The following is a 22136-nucleotide window of genomic DNA, read 5'->3' as shown; positions in this document are numbered from 1 at the left end:
GGAAGTAGATTTTAAAGGCCTGAGCAGTAAAATATATGGTAGCAACAATCACAGTCCTAATGAGCTTATTTCAAATTCTATAAAAGGGGCTTGTAAAAAGAAAATACAATGGCAAGGTTCGTGCCTATGAGATAAAGACCCTTTTAGATAAATCTATTAGCTAGAAATGAACACTAGAAGATGGTGTTTGGATTGGTACTTGTGTTCAGAATTAATACTTAACACAGTCAAATAGCTGAAGGCAAGGAAGGCACAGTGTTCTGTGATTTTCCACTCTACCCTTTTCTTCCTAAGGCTGTCGATTTCCTAGCTGGTAAAACTGCCAACAGTGTTTCCAACAAACTGACTGTACACTTTTCCATGGGATTGATCACTAAAATTTAAATTCATTGGGCCTTCTCAATCACAACTAGCCTCTATTCTGTGTTATAGATGAAAATCCCCCACAAGCCAACCCCCCTCCCAATTCTCATTAATGGTCCAAGAATCTCCAACCCCGGGTCAGCCTCATGGGTCTGCAGCCAGTATAGTTACATAGGGTGCTGTGCTCAGAAGGGCCCATCCTGCCACTTCCCACCCCTCAGCCCCAATTTTCCTATCCAAATGATGCATCTGTCAACATTAAGAGATTAACACTGGTACATCACTATTAACCAAATTCCAAACTTCATATGGATTTCACTAGTTTTATCACTAATGTCCTTTTTCTAGGACCGTATTCAGGCTACCACATTACATTTAATCATCATGTCCCTTTATCCACCTGTGGTCTGGGACAGTTGTTCAGTCTTGTTTATCATAACCTTGACAGTTCTAAAGAGAGCTGTTGAAGTATTTTGTAGTCTCTCAATTTGAGTTTGCCAGATATTTTATCTCATGGTTATATTTGGCTCTTGGATTTTTCAGGAAGAACACCACAGAGGTAAAGAATCCTTCTCATCATATAGTATCAGTCATGACATGATACCAACATGACTTGTTACTGTTGATGTTAACTGTGATCACCCAGCCAAGGTCGTGTTGACCAGGTTTCTCCACTGTCTTTTTTTCCCTTTCCATGCTCTCTTCTTCGGTAGCCAGTCACTAAGTCCAGCCCACACTCTGGGGTGGGGAAGAGTGGGTGCTAAGCCTCACTTTCTGGAGTGGGGGGGTGTCTACATATATTATTTGGATTTCTTCTGTTAAGATAATTTGTCTCTTTTCCTCCTTTATTCACAATTTATCTGTATTAGTATAGACTCATGAATATTTAGTTCATACTTTGGGTTATGATCAAACCTGCATTGTTTATTATTTCGCTCAAATTATTCCAGCTTTGGCCATGGCGAGCTCTTTTAGATTGGCTTCTGAGTACCTTTGATTTGTCCCCATTCTTTTGTGTTTGAGCTCTTCCTTACTTTCTGGCACTGCAAGATGCCCTGGGCTTATCTTATAGTTTCCCTGCCCCACTCCTGAAATTAATCATTTCCCCAAAGATTTCTGTTTCTTCTATTTCTTTGGAATGATGGTTGCCAGAGCCTAGGATGGATAGTGGGTTGAGGGTGGAGGGAGTGGGGACAGTTAATGAGTACAAAAATATAGTTAGAATGAGTAAGATCTAATATTTGAAAGCATGAGAGGGTGACTACAGTCAACAGTAATTGATTGTAGATTGTAAAATAACTAAGATTGTAATTGAAATGTTTGTAACACAAAGAAATGATAAGTGCTTGAGGTGATAGATGACCTGTTACACATTGTATATCTGTATAAAAATATCTCATGTACCCCATAAATATATGTACCTACTATGCACCCATAAAAATAAAATGTACTATTTAATCTTGGATTTAGAAAATTAAAAATATACAGTTACTCAGAAAGTTAACAGAAGCATTATATACTGACTGCTACACCTAAATTAATGCTATGTTACTATTGTTATTATAAGAGTGTCAAAAATACCCAAGGTTCTTATTTTACATATCCAGAATGTTTATTTTTTTTTAATTTTTTTTCCAACATTTTTATTTTATTTTATTTTATTATTATACTTTAGGTTTTAGGGTACATGTGCACAATGTGCAGGTTTGTTACATATGTATCCATGTGCCATGTTGGTTTGCTGCACCCATTAACTCGTCATTTAGCATTAGGTATATCTCCTAATGCTGTCCCTCCCCCCTCCTCCCTCCCCACAACAGTCCCCGGAGTGTGAGGTTCCCCTTGCTGTGTCCATGAGTTCTCATTGTTCAATTCCCACCTATGAGTGAGAACATGCGGTGTTTGGTTTTTTGTCCTTGTGATAGTTTGCTGAGAATGATGGTTTCCAGTTTCATCCATGTCCCCACAAAGGACATGAACTCATCATTTTTTATGGCTGCATAGTATTCCATGTGCCACATTTTCTTAATCCAGTCTATCGTTGTTGGACATTTGGGTTGGTTCCAAGTCTTCGCTATTGTGAATAGTGCCTCAATAAACATACGTGTGCATGTGTCTTTATAGCAGCATGATTTATAGTCCTTTGGGTATATACCCAGTAATGGGATGGCTGGGTCAAATGGTATTTCTAGTTCTAGATCCTTGAGGAATCGCCACACTGACTTCCACAATGGTTGAACTAGTTTACAGTCCCACCAACAGTGTAAAAGTGTTCCTATTTCTCCACATCCTCTCCAGCACCTGTTGTTTCCTGACTATTTTAATGATGGCCATTCTAACTGGTGTGAGATGGTATCTCACTGTGGTTTTGATTTGCATTTCTCTGATGGCCAGTGATGATGAGCATGTTTTCATGTGTTTTTTGGCTGCATAAAAGTCTTCTTCTGAGAAGTGTCTGTTCATGTCCTTTGCTCACTTTTTTGATGGGGTTGTTTTTTTCTTGTAAATCCGAGTTCATTGTAGATTCTGGATATTAGCCCTTTGTGAGATGTGTAGATTGCAAAAATTTTCTCCCATTCTGTAGGTTGCCTGTTCACTCTGATGGTAGTTTCTTTTGCTGTGCAGAAGCTCTTTAGTTTAATTAGATCCCATTTGTCAATTCTGGCTTTTGTTGCCATTGCTTTTGGTGTTTTAGACATGAAGTCCTTGCCCAGGCCTATGTCCTGAATGGTATTGCCTAGGTTTTCTTCTAGGGTTTTTATGGTTTTAGGTCTAACATTTAAGTCTTTAATCCATCTTGAATTAATTTTTGTATAAGGTGTAAGGAAGGGATCCAGTTTTAGCTTTCTAGATATGGCTAGCCAGTTTTCCCAGCACCATTTATTAAATAGGGAATCTTTTCCCCATTTCTTGTTTTTGCCAGGTTTGTCAAAGATCAGATGGTTGTAGATATGTGGCATTATTTCTGAGGGCTCTGTTCTGTTCCATTTGTCTATAGCTCTGTTGTGGTACCAGTACCATGCTGTTTTGGTTACTGTAGCCTTGTAGTATAGTTTGAAGTCAGGTAGCATGATGCCTCCAGCTTTGTTCTTTTGGCTTAGGATTGACTTGGTGATGTAGGCTCTTTTTTGGTTCCATATGAACTTAGTAGTTTTTTCCAATTCTGTGAAGAAAGTCATTGGTAGCTTGATGGGAATGGCATTGAATCTATAAATTACCTTGGCCAGTATGGCCATTTTCACGATATTGATTCTTCCTATCCATGAGCATGGAATGTTCTTCCATTTGTTCATATCCTCTTTTATTTCATTGAGCAGTGGTTTGTAGTTCTCCTTGAAGAGGTCCTTCACATCCCTTGTAAGTTGGATTCCTAGGTATTTTATTCTCTTTGAAGCAATTGTGAATGGGAGTTCACTCATGATTTGGCTCTCTGTTTGTCTGTTATTGGTGTGTAAGAATGCTTGTGATTTTTGTACATTGATTTTGTATCCTGAGACTTTGCTGAAGTTGCTTATCAGCTTGAGGAGATTTTGGGCTGAGATGATGGGGTTTTCTAGATATACAATCATGTCATCTGCAAATAGGGACAATTTGACTTCCTCTTTTCCTAATTGAATACCCTTTATTTCCTTCTCCTGCCTGATTGCCCTGGCCAGAACTTCCAGCACTATGTTGAATAGGAGTGGTGAGAGAGGGCATCCCTGTCTTGTGCCCGTTTTCAAAGAGAATGCTTCCAGCTTTTGCCCATTCAGTATCATATTGGCTGTGGGTTTGTCATAGATGGCTCTTATTATTTTGAGATACGTGCCATCAATACCTAATTTATTGAGAGTTTTTAGCATGAAGCGTTGTTGAATTTTGTCAAAGGCCTTTTCTGCATCTATTGAGATAATCATGTGGTTTTTGTCTTTGGTTCTGTTTATATGCTGGATTACATTTATTGATTTGTGTATGTTGAACCAGCCTTGCATCCCAGGGATGAAGCCCACTTGATCATGGTGGATAAGCTTTTTGATGTGCTGCTGGATTCGGTTTGCCAGTATTTTAGTGAGGATTTTTGCATCGATGTTCATCGAGGATATTGGTCTAAAATTCTCTTTTTTGGTTGTTTCTCTGCCAGGCTTTGGTATCAGGATATGCTGGCCTCATAAAATGAGTTAGGGAGGATTCCCTCTTTTTCTATTGATTGGAATAGTTTCAGAAGGAATGGTACCAGCTCCTCTTTGTACCTCTGGTAGAATTCGGCTGTGAATCCATCTGGTCCTGGACTTTTTTTGATTGGTAAGCTATTGATTATTGCCTTAATTTGAGAGCCTGTTATTGGTCTATTCAGAGATTCACCTTCTTCCTGGTTTAGTCTTGGGAGGATGTATGTGTCGAGGAATTTATCCATTTCTTCTAGATTTTCTAGTTTATTTGCATAGAGGTGTTTATGGTATTCTCTGATGGTAGTTTGTATTTCTGTGGGATCGGTGGTGATATCCCCTTTATCATTTTTTATTGCGTCTATTTGATTTTTCTCTCTTTTCTTCTTTAGTAGTCTTGCTAGCAGTCTATCAGTTTTGTTGATCTTTTCGAAAAACCAGCTCCTGGATTCATTGATTTTTTGAAGGGTTTTTTGTGTCTCTATTTCATTCAGTTCTGCTCTGATCTTCGTTGTTTCTTGCCTTCTGCTAGCTTTTGAATGTGTTTTCTCTTGCTTTTCTAGTTCTTTTAATTGTGATGTTAGGGTGTCAATTTTAGATCTTTCCTGCTTTCTCTTGTGGGCATTTAGTGCTATAAATTTCCCTCTACACACTGCTTTGAATGTGTCCCAGAGATTCTGGTATGTTGTGTCTTTGTTCTCGTTGGTTTCAAAGAACATCTTTATTTCTGCCTGCATTTCATTATTTACCCAGTAGTCATTCAGGAGCAGGTTGTTCAGTTTCCAGGTAGTTGAGCGGTTTTGAGTGAGTTTCTTAATCCTGAGTTCTAGTTTGATTGCACTGTGGTCTGAGAGACAGTTTGTTATAATTTCTGTTCTTTTACATTTGCTGAGGAGTGCTTTACCTCCAACTATGTGGTCAATTTTGGAGTAGGTGTGGTGTGGTGCGAAAAGAATGTATATTCTGTTGATTTGGGGTGGAGAGTTCTGTAGAGGTCTATTAGGTCCGCTTGGTGCAGAGCTGAGTTCAATTCCTGGGTATCCTTGTTAACTTTGTCTCGTTGATCTGTCTAATGTTGACAGTCAGGTGTTAAAGTCTCCCATTATTATTGTGTGGGAGTCTAAGTCTCTTTGTAGGTCACTAAGGACTTGCTAAGAAACCAGGCTGTCTAAACCTGGGGAGACCTGGTAAACAAAAATGACTATTAGGGGCCATTTATTAAATAGAATATTTGACTTCATATACTGGGAATCCAAACTAAATTGGTTTAAAGCTAAAAGGGGAGTTTTTAGGAGCTTAGTAACCTAAAGAGACAAGAAGGCCAGAGTGTCCCTAAACCTCAGGAACACCTGGAACCAGGGCCCTGGTGCAATCAGTCTCATCTTCTCCATCTCTCGCTGCTGGGTACCAGCTTCATTTCTTCTCAGAAGGCTGCTGCTTGCCTTTCTCTGCAGAAAATTTGGTTGTTGGAAGCTCCCACACTTTCATTCTCACAGCTTTAGCCTTCTGAGAGAAATCTAGTTGCATAGAATCAAAAATCTGGAGAAAGGGACTTGAATATTATACCGACGGCTTGTCCAATTTCTGTCACTGCAGAGCAAACATTGCAACAGGCTGCAGCTCCCAGGAAAGGAGGAGTGGAGCTAAGAATAAGGTGCCTTGGGTGTTTAGGAACTTCAAAGCGAAAAGGGAAAAGAACTACAGCCACTGAGTAAAACAATTGCTTAAACAGATTGAGTATAAGATGTGAAGTTCTCAGATAACAACTTGAAAAGCCAAGCTGATAAAAGTTAACTAGGAAAAGGTCTTTGGAAAGCGCTGGGGGTAAAAAGCAAAGAGTCAAATATCTCTATGCAAACAAGTGCAAGATGACTTGGAAAATACAGATAGATCAAAGTCCCAGCTATCATTCAAACAAGGCCTTACTGTTGGCTTTTATCTTCTATGGGCACAAAAGGTCAACAAAACATCTGGCTTTACTAAGTACTATACTGAAGCTGAGCCAGAGACCTTATCCCTATTTGCCCCAAATCATGAAGCAAACACCACTATGTAGATCTGGTGCCTAAACCTAAAGGTGGAAATCATGAATACCCAGAAGCAATTAACACGATCTAGGGAATGTGTGTGTGTATGTGTGTGTATGTATAGAAGGGGTAGTTGCTCTGTGACAAGAGGCAGCATAATATATATCCTGAAAAGGCTGCCCTGAAAAGTAGTATACCACTGGCTGTGTCACCTCAGGTAAATCACTTCACCTCACTTTCTTCACATTCTTTCCTTGCTGAAATTAAAGGATTAGACAAAATGATTTCTTGAATTCCCACAGCTTTCTCTTCTTCAACCTGAAGATTTTTCAAACATGTACTTGCAAATTTTGCTTAACCATAACACAACTTTGTCTGTTTTCAACTCATTTTTATAGCCACTTATATGGATAGGGTTCCAGAAGGAAGAGATGGCAAACTCAAAACAGGACAATTTTAGAAAAGGTGGTCAAGGTATATGGCCATATGGCTCCCTAAGCCTCCCACCCTAGCATCACTTGGGAACTTGTTAGAAATGCAAATTCTCAGTGCCAATATCAGACCCATTGAGTCAGAAATTCTGCAGTAGGGTAACCTATAGTTTTAGGAGCCTTCCAGGTGATTCCAATGTAAGTTAAAATTTGCGAAACACTGTATGTGAGGAAATCATAGAGGGTAGGGCAGTATTCAGGTTTAACTACAGCTCTTACTAACCGCAGGCCTGAAGGGGCGAGGTGACAGAGTGATTAGAAGAATCTGGGACCGAGCACGGTGGCTCACGCCTGTAATCCCAGCACTTTGGGAAGCTGAGGTGGGGAGTTCAAGACCAGCCTGGCCAACATGATGAAACCCCGTCTCTACTAAAAATACAAAAATTTTCGTGTTGAGGCAGGAGAACCTCTTGAACCCGGGAGGTGGATGTTGCAGTGAGCTGAGATCACACCATTGCACTCCAGCCTGGGCGACAGAGCAAGACTCTGTCTTGAAAAAAAAAAAAAAAAAAATCTGGAAGGAGAGGGTTGCTTGACTTGGGTCATGACCTTTAATTAAGGCAGGCACCCAGTTAGGGGTCTTGGAAATGCTCCCTTCCTTTGATATCCCACAGGAACTCCCTGTTGGTTCATAAGCCAAATCTAGGAGATAAGACAGCCGCTTTCTTTACGGGTTCAGCCGCCAGAGAAAGTTGGGTGGAAAAAAGTGGAAAGAGGATCTGGAGGAGTAAAGAAGAGACATCCAATATTCAGTTTCTACAACAATGCTATGATCACAGTCAGGGGTTAGATCATATGATCTCCTAGTCCCCTACTAGCTTTATGATTGATTGATAATTCTTCCAAACAAGCTCATGTAAATTATATATTGGCCATAAAACCAGCGCTATTTTCAACTCATCTTTTATAAGTGTGTTTCTTTTAAAGATCCAAGACCTTTTCCATGACTAAGATATTATAATCAGTAAAGAAATGTTGAAGACAGAAATGTAACCCTGGATTTTTCACTTGATGTTGGTTGGCAGCCATAATTATTACTCTGTCATTTTTTTCTTACAAAAAGAGATAAAATATGAATAACTCAACAGAATATTATAAGAACAGTTATATTTCAGCTAAGTTATATTTAGCCTAAGTGTTGATGAAAACTCAGGTGTGTCCAATTCCAAAGCCCATATTCTCTCCAGTGTATCTCATGCTTTTCCATCTCAGCTAATCAGTTTTGCTGAGCTCCTTCTGTAGGCAAAAAGGTTACAGTCTTGCTGGGAAGATAATATATATTTCCCCAAATACCTAAATACATTAAGGTGAGCAATTCAGTAGCACAGAAAATAAGGATAATTATTGTTCAAAAAGTGGAGAGATTAATTTCAGCCTGGATGGTAAAAAAAAATGTTTCATAGAGGACAATGGATTCAAACAGATCAAAAAGCCAAGGAAGGTTTGGATAGGAGGAGAGCATAGGGCAGCTTCCAACATAGGAAAGAGTGGATTTTGCCCTTTTAATTGTGGAGAGCAAACAAGGTGTTTAAGGTGTTTTGTAGAAGGATGATGGCTTGAAAGCAGAATTTCAGGAAGGCAAAATTGGCAAGAGAGGGTAGGATACTCACTACAGAGAGAACCTGGAGGGAAGATAACTATTTGGAAGTTGTTAATCCAAAATGTAGTCTTTAAGGGGAGCTGGGATGTCTCTTTTGAAATCTGTATTGCAGTAGAATCTTTCTTTTCTCTGCCTAGGATCTCAGCATTCACATGATGATGGTAGAAAGAATATTAATAATAGTATTAATAATGGTGTTAAGAACATAAACAATGCACAATAGTCATACCTTGTACATGTAAGGCAGTTATAATCATTCTTCCTTGTCATGACCTTGTGCAATGCAACTAGTGACACTTTCCCTGGGCCTCCAAATGCCAGAGGAGCTCCACTGTTATACTTGTCAAGCACCTGTTCTGGATTCATATACTAAAGAAGTGGTTGGGACCAAGACATATTTCCTCTGTTTCCGTTACCCTGAATAAAATATTAGCCTTAACACTTGCTTGTTTCTATCCCTTCGGACCCTGTATCTCCCTCCAGCATCAAGCTTTAACCCTCAGTCCTGCCCAAGAATAACCCCTCTCCCTTAACTATGGCTCCAAACACCCCCATGTCTTATTAAGTCTAAAGTTGTTTTCCTAATTCCAGCTACCTCTTACCTTGTCCAGACCTAGAATCTGTCTACTCAGCTTTGTTACTCTTTACACCTCTGTCATCTGTAGAATAAGATTGTGGAGTAACTTTGATGATTTTTGCTGAACATTTATAGAAATCTGAAATGGATTTTAAGTATTCCTAAGACACTTATGAAACATTTTAAAATCTATTTTGCTGATTCTAGATATGAATCAGCAGAAATACCACAAAATTGCGTTAAAGTTTTCTTTGTGTGTGATAGTCCTGGTCTTTAAATAATTTCCCAGATAATAGAAAGTGCTTTTCATTGCAAAAGAACAATTTTTTTAAAAAAAAAAATCTCAGCCCAGTTATCAACTCCTTAAATATATTTAACATGGCTATTTTAGACTTCTGTCCTGTGTTTAGCTACCCAGCACCCAACCCTCTTCCTATTTAGGGGGAGTTCCCCTTCCCTCATTATATAAGTCTTAATGGGAAACAGTGCCCTACATCCTACAGTGGAAGCTGAAGGAAGGTAAATAATTCTGCTTGCTCTTGGCAATAAGGTGTAGGTAAGACTTGGTTTCAGCCCATCAGATGCTCCTATCCAGACTTAGAATCTGCTGGAAGCCAGAATGGTTAAAGCCCTACAGTACCAGTAGGTACTACCAACAACAGGATGTTGGGTAGTGATGGAAATGGCAGCGTCTCAGCCAGATTGTTACAGCTGTCTGGCTCTGAAGGCCTCTTGATTCTTGCACATTTTCCAAGGCTCGGGGACCCTCTCCTCCCAAAGCCAGTCAGTAAATCTTCATTTTGCTTAACAGCCCTAGGGTAGCATTTCAGTGGCTTGCAACCAAGAGTCCTGTCTGATACCAACTTTACAGGACCTTCCCATGCACCCAACTCTGCAGCCGCTTCCTCACCTCATCTATTTCCCTTCTCTCTCATGTCTTCACTCACTAGTTACCTTTGTATTACAGCTATCTCTATGGGTTACAGTCTTTGTTCTCAGAGAGGGACCTCTTGAGAGCATTTAGGAAAATTTTCTGGATTTCCCACTAGCTTCCCTGTAAAAGCCCAATGGTAGGCATCTTTAAGAGAGTGTAGCCGGCTGTTACCCCTGAGGAGCACCTGGTGGCAAGTTTTCTTGTGTAAGAGAGCTGGTTGATTCCCAGCTGAGGGTAGAGAGAATCTCTTAGATGCACCAACATCACTTCTCTCCCGTATCACTCTGGTCACTGTGATAATGCCAACAGCAAGTGGAGATTCATTTCTATACAGTGAAAAGGCTAGTCTTGATGGTTCTGAAATAATTCAGTTTAACCCAAGAAAACAAAAAGAAATTTAAGATTCACTTTAGAACATTTCTCAAAGAGATCAGCCAACTAAACTGAAGCAAAATAGATAAGAAAATGCTATGCTGTATTCTAGGAATACAGCTAACCAAAGAGGTGAAATATCTCTACAAGGAGAATTATAAAACACTGCTGAAAGAAATCATAATGACACAAATGAATGGAAAAACATCCCATGCTCATGGATTGGAAGAATCAATATCATTAAAATGGCCATATTGCCCAAAGCAATTTATAGATTCAACAATATTGCTATCAAACTATCAATGCCGTTTTTCACGTAGCTGGAAAAAACTATTCTAAAATTTATATGGAACCAAAAAAGAGCCTGAATAGCCAAAGCAATCCTAAGCAAAAAGAACAAAACCAGAGGCATCACATTACCTGACCTCAAATTAATGCTACAAGGCTACAGTAAACAAAACAGCATGGTACTGGTACAAAAACAGACACATAGACCAATGGAACAGAATAGAGAACCCAGAAATAGAGCTGCACATCTACAACCATCTGATCTTTGACAAAATTGACAAAAATAAGCAACGGGGGAAAGGATCCCTATTCAATAAATGGTGCTAGAATAACTGGCTATCCATATGCAAAAGAATGAAACTGGACCCATACCTATCACCATATATGAAAATTAACCAAGATGGATCAAATACTTAAATATAAGACTTCAAACTATAAAAATCCTAGAAGAAAACCTAGGAAATACCCTTCTCAATATCAGCCTAGGCAAAGAAGTTATGGCTAAGTCCCCAAAAGCAATTGAAAAAAAAAAATTGACAAACAAGACCTAATTAAACTGAAGAGCTTCTGCACAGAAAGAAAACCTATTAAGGGAGTAAACAGACAACCTTTAGAATTGGAGAAAATATTCACAAACTATGTATCTGACAAAGGTCTCTTATCCAGAATCTATAAGGAACTCAAATCAATAAGAAAGAAGCAAATAACCTCATAAAAGATGGGGAAAGGATATGAACAGATACTTCTGAAAAGAAGACATACAAGCAGCCAAGAAATACATGAAAAAATCCTCATCATCACTAATCATCAAACAAATGCAAATCAAAACCACAGTGACATACCATCTCACATCAGTCAGAATGGCTTTTGTTAAAAAGTCAAAAAGTAAGAGATGTTGGTGAGGCTGCAGAAAAATGAAATACATACTGTTGATGGGAATGTAAATTAGTTCAATCACTATAGGGAGCAACTTGGAGATTTCTCAAAGAACTGAGAGTTGAACTAGAATTCAACCCAGCAATTCTACTACTGAGTATATACCCAAAAGAAAATAAATTGTTCTACCAAAAAGATATGTGCATCCATATGTTCATCGCAGCACTATTTACAATTGTAAAGACATAGAATCAACCCAGGTGCCCATCAATAGTGGGTTGGATTTAAAAAAAAAAAAAAGTGGTACAGATACACCATGGAATATTATACAGCCACAAAAGAGAATGAAATCATGTCCCTTGCAACAACACGGATACAGGTGAAAACCATTATCCTAAGCGAACTAATGCAGAAACAGAAAACCAAATACCACATGTTCTCACTTGCAGGTGGGAGCTAAACATTGTGTAGACATGGTCATAAAAAATGGGAACAATAAACACTGGGGAAGACAAGAGGGGGAAGGATGGGAGGGTGATAATGTTGAAAAAAGTACCTATTGGGTACTATGCTCACTACCTGGGTGACGGATTCATTCTTACTCCAAACCTCAGCATCATGCTATATACCTTTGTAACAAACCTGCACATGTATCCCTGATTCTAAAATGAAAGTTGAAAAAAGAAAAGAAGTCTATGCTATATGAAGAAAACAAAACTAAAAGTGCCTTTTGGCCTGGTATAAGTCTATAGTTTAGCTATTCCCAGAGTATTAAACAAAGTTCCAAATGTTGTACCTTTAAATAAACATCTCTTTCTTTTAGGTGGCAAGATACTGGCATTAAGACTATAAGACTACTTTGCTTTCTATAATACATATATATATTTCTCCAAAAACACATACAAATAACTTAATGGCATTTTAAAACTCATATTTTAGATGCAGTGGGAGTGCTTATGCTTGAAATAATATCTTACTCAAATAAGCAACTGATTTTGTTTGCTATTTCTGGATTTTCATATGTTGAGCTTGCTTCCCTGAAACACCCTGTTTGCCTTTATTAAGCTTTCACAGTGACTTTTCTTCATTTGAACCTTTGTTTCTTTTGCTCCAAATTCTTGGTTTCCTTGTAACTTGAACTAGCTTATTTACTTACATACAAGTGTATACAAAGAGTACTAAAATCCTTATGGACCTTGTGACATCACCAGTGTCCTCTTGCAATGTCAACCACTCTGCCAAGTTTGGCAAATACTCCTTACGGACTGTAGAAACCCTCTGCTTACAAATTCCTCCCTGGTATGCTCTCCTGGAACACCTTCTCTTCCAAATGGCCCTGGTGAGTTTCTTGATTGGTAGATTTGACAACGCATTAATAAGGCAGTCTCGTAATCCATTATAGTTCAAAACTCAATTTAGAATAAATAAAGAAACCTGTGGCTACTGGCCTAATTCTGTGATGACTAATTAATTAATAAGTTCTGGATGCCTACTGTGTGCCTAGCAGTGCCTGCCTCTCTGCTAAGCACAGGGAAGAACAAGAAGGCATGGTGCTTGCCCTCATTTTTTTATGGCCCAGGAGAGGTAAAGCCAATTATACAAGCAATTTCTATAACAAGTGCTACATGCCAAGTGGGTGGACAAGCCAGCCTTTACTCTGGGAGGCAATTCACTGCACAGCCCCTTGCCAGTACTAATGGTCCACAAGTATCTTCTCTTTGGGGAAGTGGGCTTTTAAACTGTAATCCTATGGCTCAGTTCACAAAATATTTATGCCTTGTTCATTAGCAGAAAGAAATAAATGGGCAGACGAGCATGCCAAGGTACAGCTAATGCTATTAGCATATACACATTTGTCACCCAGGGGAGGAGTGCCAGTCAGGAACTGGCAGAGACAGCTGCTTAGGCAGCTCTGCTGTGATTTAAGCCACAATCTAAATGAAACTATTCGCAAGTTTCTGCCTCTGGGTATATAAGCTAAACAACCAGCATCAGTTTGTTTTCACAATTGTTGTGGGTATCCACAACTGCCAGGTAGATGGGCTGAAATAGTCTTTGGACCTAAACCCACAATGGTGAGTCCCAGCTCCACACTCATAGAAGCCTCTTCCTCACTTACCTAAATCCTACTGTCCCTTCAAAGTCCAGTTCAAAGCCTAACACCAATCTGGGCCAATGCCCACTTCCAAGATACTCACTGCCATTTGAAAGGATTTAAGTAGGGAAGTGGAATCATTGGATTTGAGTTTTTAGAAGATCACTGTGTAACGTGGAGAATGGACTGAGAGGAAGTAAAACTTGAGGTAGAATGACTTGTTAAGAGAAAACTGGATGTCTAGGGGACAGATTAAAGTGGCCTTGAAGAGGTGGCAGCAGTGAGGTTGAAGAGAGGTAGATTGAACAGTATCGCAGAGATGGAATGGATATAACTTGGTAAATAATTGAACATGGGTGTAGAAATAAGGGTGAAAGAGGGGTCAAGAATAAACATCAGTTTCTGTCTTGGACAAACGAATTGATAAAACACCATTCACAGAGCTAGAAGGAGGACCTGGTTTGTGGGAAGGGTAATGAATGCAGTCTTAGACATGGTGAGTTTAAATGCATGAAACTCATCCAAGGAGAGATGGTCAGTGGGCAGTTGGACACACGGATCTAGAGTTCGGAAGACAGATTTGGGCTGGAGATAGATTTGAGAGTCATCAGTGTATGAAAAAGTCACTGAAGCTATGGGAGGGGTTATACGTTGAATTGTGTTCCACTCTCTCTCCCCTCCGTCAAATTCACATGTTGAAGTTCTAACCCTCAGTACCTGAGCATGTGACCTTATTTAGAGAGAACACCTTTACAGAGGTGATCAAATTAAAATGAGGTTATTAAGGTGGGCCTTAATTCCGTATGACCAGTGTCCTTCTAAAAAGGGAAAATTTGGGCACACACACTCATGGGGAGAACACCATGTAAAGATGAAGCCAGAGAAAGAACGGATGCTTTTATAAGCCAAGGAATGCCAAAGATTGCCAAAAAACCACTAGAAGCTATGGGGGAGGTGGTGGAACAGACTGTCTCCCCCAGGCCTCAGAAGAAAGCAACCCTGTGGATACCTTGACTTTGGACTTCCAGCCTTCAGAACTGTGAGACAATACATTTCTGTTGTTTCAGACACCATGTTTGTGGAACTTTGTTACAGCAGCCCTAACAAACTCATACAGGAGAGGATGAGATCACCCAGAAGGAAAATGTTGACTGAGAACTGCAGATAACAAGGGCTGAGACTCAAGAAACCCAGTAATTAAAAGGATATGAACCTATTAAAAAAAAAGCAGCCCAAAAGATGGGGGAAAAAAAACAGGAAATTATAACAATACAGAAATCAACGGAAGAGAATGGGAGAAGGTGGCCATGGTACAAGTGTGACTTTAGTGACATGATAGTCATTGTTGACTTTGGAAAGAGCACTGTTGGTGGAGTAGCAGGGGCAAAAGCCAGACTGACCTTTATTGAGAAACAAGTGGGAGATGAGAAAGCGCATGCAGGAAGTATAGACAGGACACAAATGCAAAGATCAGGGAAGCACTTTTCTATGCAGAGATTCTGAAAACACAGAAATTGTGTTAATTTAAGGAGTCAATAAACCATCCCAAATCTGTTATGTGGGAGGTGGGGATAGACACGTATGCAGATGGATGGGTATGGATGGATGGATGGATGGATGGGAGAAAAGATGGCATATGGCAGATTCAGATAATTCAGGGTAGTTTTATTAGAGAAAAAATGATCTTTTATTCACAGTGCAAAAGATTTATAAAAATTAGGCATGGTTTTGTAATTTAATAGAAGAAAATGTGAAGCTCTCATTAAGCTCCTGGAAATCTTGCTACCCAGAGTTCAGGGAAACTGGTTTGGCATGTTTATCACCTCTCTGCTCCCATGATTGTTGCAAATGTTTAATCAAAATCCTCACCATAAGGGTCATTTCTTAGCCAGAGATGAGGATAAAATGATATTAAAGTATTTGTTCTGTTCCTTTGGTAAGCAAAGGAGAGTAAGTCACCTCCCGGGAGTACCATATTCACCCATGTGAGGTGAATTAAGGCAGCTATGCACGTATTAGAATGCTTAATGTGCTGTTGCTGACAGTTGAGCATAGAATATTTAAAATGTTTCTTGTAGAGGCAGCTCTTGCAGTTTGTTATGCATGCTCCCCTCTCAAAATCCTAAATTTATCTGATGGAGTGAAAGATCATTCTTCTGATGTTCACACTGTCTGGAAGATGGCTTAAATTTACTACACAGGCTTTGGAATAAGGTAAAAATGCTGCTGGCATTACCTTCTAAACAGTCCTTGAATCCATCTCCTTTTGCCATCCTTACCCCTCCACTTCCTCACATTAGGCCCTTGCTGGCTATTTCATGGATGACTGGCTGCCACATGTTCCCAGCCTCCAGGAGACTGGCTGCCACATGCTCCCAGCCTCCAGGACTGTAGAGAGGAGCTGCCATGTGAGAATAGAAGTTATCCAATATCAGAGAAAAACTTTAGGGAAACTTTGACCCACACATCTATAGCCCAGAGGATAATTTTCCTTGTCACTATTTGTTTTGGCTAGAGGAGATTTGGCAACTCTTATTCATTCATTCATAAGGATTTATTGAGGAGTCTCTATGTTCCAGACATTGAACTAGACCTTATGGACTACAAAGAGGGTGAAGACTAAGTTTCTGCCTCAGTTCACACTATATGAGGGAATAGAGACTGGAAAACAGGTAAATTATAACCCAACATGAAATGTGCTAATATAATGACAAATCCTGGGATTAATAAAAGTGAGAATCTGCAGGACCCTGAGCCTGGAGGGTGTGAGAAACTGGAAGAGCCCAGAAGTAAGAACAACACTTATAGGGCAACCACTTCTTGGGAAACTGGTCAAGACCAGCAGGAAAACAGCCTGATGACTGCTTGGGGTCTGTGAAGGCAACTGTACCATCTGGACTCAATAATGGTAAAGCTAAGCCTTAGTGAGGTTCAATTTGGGCTGTAAGACAAACTTTGGTTTTTCCACTTTAAAAACCCTATAACCACAGAATCTAACCCATCGGTTTCTCTCAGCTCAGGATTCACTTTGTCTCACAACTTTATTTTTCCTTATTAATATATCAACCAAATGTTGTAGGAGCATGGAAGACCATACTTTATATGTTTGTGTCTCCAACATCAATGCATGGCACAGAAAACCCTGGGTGGAAGATCCTCCTGTAGAGAAAGATGGAGAGTGAGTCTGGTGGTGATCTCAATCATGCATCTGACAAACATTTACAGAGTGTATTTACTGAGTATCTCCTATGTGCCAGCACTGTGATAGGTACCATGCAGACCTGAATTGATAAGACAGACATGGTTTCAGTCCTTGGAAGCTTAGAGTGAACAAACACATGAATATATGGATAGAGCATGTGTAAGTAAATACATCAGCCAATAATGACAAGTTCTAAGTTCTATGAAGAACGCAAGAGTGGGTAGTGATTGGGAATAGCAGATTGGTGTCTAGTTACATAAGGTCGTGCAGGGACGCTTCTCTGAGGAGATTATAGGCAAACTGGGACTTAAAGGCTGAGGCATAAACAGGGGAAAGGAAGATTCAGGAAGCAGAAACTGCACATGCAAAGACCCTGTGGTGTGGAGAGTTTGGTGTGTTATAGGAACTAAATGCAGGTTGGTGTAGTGTAGACAGAGTACAGGAGATAAAGGAGAGAAGAATATAAAGTTCAAAAGGAGACAGAAGCCAGATCTGTTTTGAGGTGGGCTATCCAGGTACAAATCCCTACTAGGGAGCTGGATAAATCTAACAAGGGTATGGGTGAAGAAGACAGGATTGGTCATACGAAGTTGGGTGTATTCCCATGTAAGAGAAAATGGAAGGCAGGGTAAGAAATAAACTCTCTAAAGCTGTGAGTATAGAGAAGATGCCCAGCAGGTCCAGGATGAACACCCCGGGGAACAGTCCTGGGAAATGCTGTTATCAAGGGGTGGAAGAATTGAGGCCAGCAAACAATATGGTACAGTCGTCAAAGGCAAAAGCAGAGTCATAGAGCTGAGAGAATCTAAGAGAAGAGTTAAAAAAAAAAAAAAAGTTACCGTTTAATCACTTCCACGACTGCCAACAAGACAAGGAGATTGAAAGTGAAAGAAACGCCCATTGGCTATGGCAATAAGGACCTCCCAGGTGATTAATGAAAGTAGTTTCAGTAGAGAAGAGGTGAAGGAGGTGGAAGGAAGAGGAATGGAGGCAGGGGTTTGAGAAACTGAAAGGTAAATAACATCAAAGTCGAGTGAAGTTAGTCAAGATACGTGGGAGAGTTCCAGCTAGATGAAGTAGCTTGGCCTCCCTCCCACTGTAAACAAAATACAACTGGACAAAGCATATGAGGCAACTGAGCTCAGATGTTGGTCACTGTGCAGTGCAACAGTGCAGTCCCTAAGATCTTACAAGGTCAGCCTCATAATCTCCAGCTTTTCCTTGAGACAATATCAAGTGACACAGTGACAATGTCCTCACTGTGGTGCAGAAAGCTGGAGTCTGAGTTACTACCACTGAGTAGAGGAGGCAGAGATCAAAGTTTGAGGCCAGATGCAGTGGTTCACACCTATAACCCCAGTAACTTTGGAGACTAAGGCAGGAAGATCACTTGAGCCCAGGAGTTGGAGGCTGCAGTAAGCTATGATTGTGCCACTGCCCTCCAGCCTGGACAACAGAGCGAGATCTCATCTCTGAAAAAAAAAGTTTGGGGAAAGAGCTGGCATTAGTGGGGCAGTCAGAGAGGAGGGAGCTGTAACTTCCCAGGCTATTACAAGCAAGTCTCAAGTCTCATGCCTGCCTTTTTCTCTAGCCTGGTTGATGACCGCTTCTCCCCACCCAGCAGTTGGGCCAACATTCTATGAACTCATATTCAAGCTTCAAGACGCAGTTCAAGTGTCACTTACCCATAGGGGCATTCCTTGGCCATTTTCCCTCCTCTGTGCACACTGCACTTAACCTAACTACACCATATTCTACTGTAATTTCTGGTTTATTTTTCTTCCTGGCTGTGAGCTTCTTAATAGTCAGGGCTCTGTCTTAGCTATTTCTGTATCTCCAGTATTGGCACTAGTAGCTTTTCATAAGCATTTGTTGAGCTCACTGACCCTTGGGGAGAAACTAAAGATAACATCTAATTATGCTCTACTGTGTTCAATAACTTTAATGTGCATATGTCTTATCATCTCCAACTATGCATGCTCAAGAAATATTTAAGTGACTAAATGAATAAATGAACAAGAGTAGCAATACCATAATTAAGGACAAGGACCAATTTTGAATCTCTTATGCCTCCATGAAAGAATGTTGGGCACACACTAAATATTCAACAAATACTTGAGAAATTGGGTAATTAGCAGGAAAGTCAATAAACTCCAGATGCATCAAGAGCTGCCTCACATTTGCATCTTTGAGACGTGAGCATGGGATGGAGACTGTACAGATGGTAACTTTTAGGTCTTTCATGAGCACTGCATGCCATTAACTCTAAGGAGCTATCATATTTAAGATCTGGGCAGCAGGGGCTGGGTTGTTTTGGAGTCCCTGCTTCTCTGTCTTACGGGAGAGTTGAGAACAACTGCTTACTATCTTGGGAAGCTGTCTGAGTTTCCTCCTTCTGGATGGAGACCATTAATAAACATGCTGAGTTGGTCTGATTAGCAGGTGCATGGAATAGATTTAGCTCTCAAGACTTTTAAGCAAATCTTACTAGAGCATTTATATAATTTATTGTGTGTCTGACTCCATCAGGTGTTTAGATCAAAGTGAAATATCTGAGATTTGTTATTGATAAAGGAGAAGTCTTACTGATGGCAAAAGGAGAGCCTGTCATACACTCCCCTGAGGAGATGGCAGTCTGTGCTCCTATGTCTCCTGCCCTCCCCTAACAATGGGTCACTCACAGTCAAAAAGGTCAGTCACCCTATCCTCCTGGAGTCCCAGTTGTTCCAACGATAGGCTTTTCAGTTTCTTAGTAACTTGGGATAGCATTCTCTAAGAGGTATTTCTAAGGCAGCAATAGTCCAAGCAAACATTTTTCGACCTGAGATTCAGCACAAATTGCTATTTTTCCCAGAAGCTTCTGATACATAGCTTCCAAAGACTTCTGAAAATACAGCTTGACTTCCTGCATAGGCTCATTAGAGCATAATTATTGCACCACAGCACAGCTGAAAGAGCCCAGACTTGGGAGTCAGGTGACCTGGAAGAGAAAGACAGCTCTGCCTCCCACTAGGATTGTGCTCTTGAGCAAGTTACCTTTCCTCTCCAAGCCTCAGTTTCTTTATTGGCAAGGAGGAAAGTAACATCTACCTAGTAAAGCCGTTGTAAGGAGTAGATGATGTAATGTATGTTTGTGTTATTATGTATTTTATTTGCAGAATATTACAACCCCTGGACTGGTGCCTTTTCACCTAGAAGGCTCTCAAAAAATATTTACTGACTGAATTTTACTTAAACTCAGAGCATGTACCACAGGCAGTTTCTGACTTATAAACTGGAGTTTTTCCAGATCTAAATGCATTTCCCCACATAAACAAAGTTATAAACTGTGGTCTGGCTGCAGATTGGTACTAACATCCCATTATTGCTAAAATACTGTACATTTGCAGTGGGGAAACAGATAAAATAAAATCAGTCATTAAGTAAAACAAGAAAATATTGAATAAAAATGGTTTCATATTTATTTTGAGAATTAGTGGTTGAGGAAAAGCAGATTTAATTTAAGGAGGAAGAAAAAGTTGTTGGTAATTACTGGAGGGGATCTTCAGGGAAATTTCTGTGTATTTCCAAAAACTCTCAGTGTTGGTGCCCTGGATATTTATTCTGTTTAATTTCCCTTAAATCCTAGAACAGACTTCTTCGGTACAGGTAATCCATTAGCATCAATCTTTCGTTATCAACAATGACAAATAGTTCTTTAAGCTGATACATGGTGAGGTTTCATGAGTAAAGCTGTTATTTCTCAAAGAATAAGAAACAGACAAAAAGGATGAACAAATGACAGAATTTTTAATAATAACTAAGAACAAGTTGAAAAATAGTTGGAAGTAAAAAGACTTAAAAGGAGGTATGTGTGCATGTGACCATTCTCCCTCAGGCAACTGTTTTTTTTTTTTTATTGTACTTTAAGTTTTAGGGTACATGTGCACAATGTGCAGGTTTGTTACATATGTATACATGTGCCATGTTGGTGTGCTGCACCCATTAACTCGTCATTTAGCGTTAGGTATATCTCCTAATGCTATCCCTCCCCCCTCCCCCCTCCCCCCATCCCACAACAGTCCCCGGTGTGTGATGTTCCCCTTCCTGTGTCCATGTGTTCTCATTGTTCAATTCCTACCTATGAGTGAGAACATGCGGTGTTTTGTTTTTTGTCCTTGCGATAGTTTACTGAGAATGATGATTTCCAGTTTCATCCATGTCTCTACAAAGGACATGAACTCATCATTTTTTATGGCTGCATAGTATTCCATGGTGTATATGTGCCACATTTTCTTAATCCAGTCTATTGTTGTTGGACATTTGGGTTGGTTCCAAGTCTTTGCTATTGTGAATAGTGCCGCAATAAACATACGTGTGCATGTGTCTTTATAGCAGCATGATTTATAGTCCTTTGGGTATATACCCAGTAATGGGATGGCTGGGTCAAATGGCATTTCTAGTTCTAGATCCCTGAGGAATCGCCACACTGACTTCCACAATGGTTGAACTAGTTTACAGTCCCACCAACAGTGTAAAAGTCCAGAATCTACAGTGAACTCAAATTTACAAGAAAAAAACAAACAACCCTATCAATCAAAAAGTGGGCGAAGGACATGAACAGACACTTCTCAAAAGAAGACATTTATGCAGCCAAAAAACACATGCAAAAATGCTCATCATCACTGGCCATCAGAGAAATGCAAATTAAAACCACAATGAGATACCATCTCACACCAGTTAGAATGGCCATCATTAAAAAGTCAGGAAACAACAGGTGCTGGAGAGGATGTGGAGAAATAGGAACACAGGCAACTGTTTTTAATGATTGTCCAGCTGTCACAGTAAAGGGAAATGGCAGATGAGCTCTAGATCTCTCTCTGGTGGGGCAACAGGGAGTGGTGGGTATGGGATTTCAAACCAGACAGCTCCCCATAATGACTTCTGGGTGGTAGATTAGCCATGAAGAGAGCTTGGTTCCTGTTCTAAACAAGTGCATATGAGGGGTTTGTAAGACACCATGTAGGGAGAAAGCTGGGTGACCTTGGGATGTCACTTAAACTTTTTAGATTTGAGTGTTCTCATCCATAAAATAAGACAGTGGGACCAGAAATTCTATGAAAATTTCACGTAAGCTTTTGAGATTTGAGTGTTCTCATCCATCAAATAAGAAAGTAGGACCAGAAA

General features: G+C 40.0%; 1 protein-coding gene across 1 annotated transcript in view; it reads right to left on the bottom strand.

The window, feature by feature from the left end:
• SLC35F4 (solute carrier family 35 member F4) overlaps nt 1-22136 on the bottom strand; it is a 310750-nt gene that overhangs the window by 31226 nt on the left and 257388 nt on the right. The window lies entirely within an intron of this gene.

The sequence above is a fragment of the Hylobates moloch genome, unplaced genomic scaffold (assembly GCF_009828535.3).
Source record: "Hylobates moloch isolate HMO894 unplaced genomic scaffold, HMol_V3 SCAFFOLD_16, whole genome shotgun sequence".
Classification (NCBI taxonomy): Eukaryota; Metazoa; Chordata; class Mammalia; order Primates; family Hylobatidae; genus Hylobates; species Hylobates moloch.
Note: the sequence above shows the minus strand (reverse complement) of the source record. Positions and strands in the feature narration are given on the sequence as shown.